This window comes from Lactuca sativa, chromosome 3 (assembly GCF_002870075.4).
Source record: "Lactuca sativa cultivar Salinas chromosome 3, Lsat_Salinas_v11, whole genome shotgun sequence".
In the NCBI taxonomy this organism is placed as follows: Eukaryota; Viridiplantae; Streptophyta; class Magnoliopsida; order Asterales; family Asteraceae; genus Lactuca; species Lactuca sativa.
In genome coordinates, this window is record NC_056625.2 from 223,922,785 (window position 1) to 223,927,906 (window position 5,122).

Sequence of the window (5,122 nt, forward strand, 5' to 3'; positions counted from 1 at the left end):
GTTATAATGTGGAAAACCATTTGTGAAAATATAAAATACAACATTTTATAATGTTTTTCACAAATAATACGATAATGTGTTCTGCAAGTTCAAACTGTTATCTGTTATGATTATTAGTGTTAAAAGCATATGTAATATGGAACACAACTCATGTAAAACAAGTTTTGAGTACAAGTATTCCTTGTACTTTGCTTGTATTCCCCCATGAAAACAGTGAAAAACATTGAAGAGAGTAGGGGTATGATCTCACTGTTTAATGTAGGGTTCGAGTGTCAACGGATGCCCTGAACGCCTATGGCCCCTATTATTCATGTGATGACACATAAATGAGTTAGAACTAAGGTGTTTCCTGACTAAACATGATGGGAAAACATCCTTAGGGTTTGGAATTACTAAGAATAAGTGTCCTATGATCCAAACTTAATGATTTATGCAAGTTTAGGGCCAAATATGGGCATTAAAGTGGGTGTATGGTCTTGAAAATGAGTGTACGGTTGGGGAGTGCGGCCAGGAGTGTGTGTGAGGCTGCACACAAGAGTGTGCGGCCGTACAGAGGGTGTGTGCGGCCGTATATAGAAGTGTGCGGCCGTACACTCCTCATTTGAGTCCATATGATGATTTTTTAAGTGTATGCTCTTCATACTTGGGAGTTTTGAATGTGTGCTGCCCCCATATGAAGGTGTGCAGCCATACACCTTCAAGGGATGATGCATATAATGAACATGATGAGTTTTAAGCTTGGGATTAAAGTGTTTACCACTATAATTAGCTTGAAGATGGAGTAGATCACGATTATGAAGCCTTTAAAGTGTTCTTGGTTGATGATTTAGAGAGAGAAAGTAGAGAGAGGGAAGAGAAACATCTTAATGAATGAATGAAGGGGGTATCCATCCATATATTGAATTGGGTGTGAGGTTGAGGGTGTTTGCGGTTGGGTGTGTGGTCGTACACACCTTTTTCGGTGAGTTTGGCCCGATTTTGTGATACTAAACACTCTCCAACCCTTCCTAAGACTCATTTCTAGATTATACTAAGTCTAGAGCACCCATATGAAACCACAAGATTTAATAAAAGACAATGAACTCAAGTTTTAGTGCTGATACACGGATCAGTTACATAGGTTAGAAGTTTCGGGTTGTTACAACAACCGTACTAATTACCTTAAGTCTAGGGTAAGTCTTATAAGTACTGTAGTATTTGTAATAAATGACTACTTCTGTACTCCTATTGACTTATTTGAGGGATAAGGCATAATGTGATGGCTAGATCCCAGGCTAAACGCTCCCCTGTCAAAAGGATTTTGGGACCTTTACACAACCCCTGCATATTTGCACGCCGTGAACATCCACATTACTATAATCATGTATACCCAATATAACTATCACAATGCGTTGTGATTCATTGGTATAGTTAGATCATGAACTCGTTCCATGCTATAGCACCTAGTGATGTCTGTCCTGTTATCGTATATGTAAACGTACTCATGTAAGTGAAATCATGTAAATGTAATCATGTAAATGTACTCATGTAGATGTACTCATGTAGATGTATCTATGTATATGTACTCATGTAGATGTACTCATGTAAGTGTATATATGTAAACGTATTCATGTAAATGTACTCATGTAGATGTATCTAAGTAATAGTATAGTAATGTATTGTGCACTAGCTATAATGTGTTCTCTATCTAGCTAGCAAGTATTGACTCATGTATGAACTGACTCGTTGTATGATATCGCATTCTAGTAATAGTTCTAGTATCTTCCTAAACTACCCATATGGTAGCTTACTAGTAATGTAACTGGTACGTATGAACATGGAAGTATACCCTTGCTACCCAAGGGTACTGAATGGACTGGAAGAACCTTTATGACTATATATGTACACATGATATATAACTAATATTTAAACGACCTTCGGACGGGTACCCGTTATCCCACAAGACCACATCTCAAGCGCGAAAAGGAAATAGGGTGGATAGCCTTCCTAAGTCTTTTAAACATTTCTTATATAACTATACATATATAGGCATGCAATTGATAATATCTAAGAAAAGATCGACTTGATGTCAATCTATAAAAAGGTTTGAAAGCATGGGTTTGATAAAACAATTTAAGTATAAAGAAACATTTGTTTGAAACACAATTATAAATGAGTTTGAAATGAAACATACAGAGTAAAATGTACAGTTTAATAAGGAGTTTTAAACATATAAAGTGTTTATGAAAATCATTTGAAGGAAACTGTTTGTTAAAACGGTTAATGACTAGTAAATCATTTGAATGTTGCTTATTAAACACATGTGATTGATATAATAAGTAGCATGATTCTACTTGTATCCCCCCATAAATCATTTAAAAACATTTAAAACATTAATTAAGGGGTATGAACTCACCTGTAGCAAGTGGATCGGAAGGAAGTGTCGGATAAGTGCTTGGTGTCAAGTGAAGACTTAGACACGCACAAAGATCCTAATAACATATAAGGACATATGTATATAAACAATTAGTCTTTAAACAACTAATAAACAAGTAAAGACACTCTAGGACATGACAAACACTTTGTATAAGTGTTATAAGTGTTAAGGAGTGCATCTAAGTGTTGAAGGGAAAGGCTAGTGTGTTTGGGGTTCACGGAACACTCCTAAAATGAGTTTACTCCCTAAAGACCAACACCCATTGAGTTTACGGTCGTAAACTCTTGAGTTTACGGTCGTAAACTCTTGAGTTTACGGTCGTAAACTCCTAACCTTTTGACCATTTGTTGTTTTGAAGTCTTCTAAGCTATTCCAAACATTCCTACTTCATGTTTAAGCCTTAGGAAGTGTTGTGTGGCATCAAAACACTCCTAAATGGAGTTTACGGTCTAAGGACCATTTCTCCATGAGTTTACTACCTTGAACTCATGAGTTTACTACCTTAAACCCATGAGTTTACTACCTTAAACCCATAAGTTTGGTATTTGAGAGTTTTCAATTCCTTAGCTCAATCATGGCAATAGTGTAGGTTAGATTTAGACATAAGGAATAACCATGGGACTTTTATGGGACTTTTACACACCTTTTGGGGTGTTTACGGTTTTGGGAGATCCCCAAACCATTAACACATAAAAATGTAAGGTTTTGGTGCTTTTTGTGTGATAAAATCAACAAGGATGAATCTAGACAAGTCCCTAAGGCATTGTGAAGCATCTAGACACTCTAAAGCCCCCTAAGGCACTAAATTTGGTGTTTACGGTTTTGGGAGCCTCTCAAAACCGTGAACACCTTGTTCTTGGTGTTCTTGTGACTTTTCCTTGGTATAAACATGTATAGCAAGCTTTAAATGACTCTAGGATATAAGTACATACATTGTGGAGGCTTGAATGAACTTAAAGTCCAAGAACACTAGTGTGTGTTCTTGGTGTTCTTGGTGTTTTTGGAAAACTAATCAAAACACAAAAATGAATGGATTAAAGGATGTATAATCACCAGATTAAGTGATATACTAACTTGAAAGGGCTAGAAACACTTACTAGATTGAAGATATTGAACAAAACTTGGATGATACTTGAGAGGGTTTTTGAGTTTACTCTTTTGGTAATTGGGGAGTAAACATAAAATGACTAGTTTGGGGAGTAAACTCATGCTTAATGCATGAGTTCACAGTTTTTGGAAGATTTTTGCGGCCCAAACATAAAAGTTTGGTCGTGAACTTCTAAGACACGAGGTGTTTGCGGTTTTTAAATTTCAAAACCCGAGACGGCACTTTCTTTCACCCGTTCGTTTAAAGAATAACATTAAAATAATCAAACGAACTTTAAACTTGCTAAAAATAAGTAATAATGAAATTGACCTATAAATCGAAGTGATTGACTTTTAGGGTTTGACCGAATGAAAATTTTGAGTTGTCACACATTGTTTGATTCTTTTTTTTTTTTTTTTTGAAAAGAGCCAAAGCTCAGCAAAATTTATTAAAAAGAATAAAAGAATACAAATACATAAAAAATAAAAACAAACAAACCCCTAACCAAACCAACCTATCCATAACCAACTCCCCATCCACTTTTTAAATATGTCTACTAAGCTCCAAAAGTCCCAAAAAACCTTAATGTTTATATGCTTATACCAAGGACTTATTAGAAGTGGGAAAAAAGGTAACTTCACCCCATTGCAAAAACCACCCCACCAATCACCATTAAGACCAAAGCAAGGGGTAAGGCCCTTAAAAAAACCCACAGTCCAAAAGTGAAAACATAACAAATAACCCCATAAAAGATCAAACCCAAACATCCTACATACAAAATTAAAGTACCAAAAAATACAAAAAATATAACCCAAAATCCACTGCAAAAGCATCAAGAACTCATTCCAGCAACTTCTGTCAACTTTCAGCCCTTGTATCCCTCCTTTATTGTACTCTCTTTTATCCTTCATCCTCCAAATGTGACTCAACATAATGGCCTTCCTGCAATCAACATTCGTACTATCCAAATTCACTACAAACAGCTTCATAATCAGCTTCGTAACTCCTTTTCTGCACACATAAAAAAACCCACACTGGACTACACAATACCACCATATTATCAAACCCAGTTGCATACTTGACATGGCATCAATCACATGTCTAGGATTTTCCATTTGAATAATCTCAATTAAGATCATATCCAAACAAAAAATCCCAAAGGTACATATCACAAAATTCAAGAGCAAGCTCTTAAACCAGTGAATTAATCCGTCAATTCCTTGAAACCCGTCAATTCCTTTGAACCTATCATTCCGAAAAAACCCCCAATACAAACCTCCCATAAGAACAGTCAAACAATTCAACATCTCCATATTATCCCAATCCTCAAAACAAACAGGATCACAACAGCTACTCCTAACAAAGAAATTCAAAAAACCCATCAATTTTTTCCAAAAATACCCCATATCTGTAAAATTTCCCTGCTGACCATAACATTCATCTTCCTCAACCCTAATAACTTCAATTGAATTTCTTTCTCAATACACAAAATAACTCCTTCATTCGATTTTCTCAATTTACTAAAAATTCTTGAATTTCTTTCTTTCCAAATGTGAGAAACACAGCTAGCAAACACCCATTTTTTGATCAAAATCTCAATAGATCTCGAATTTAAGACT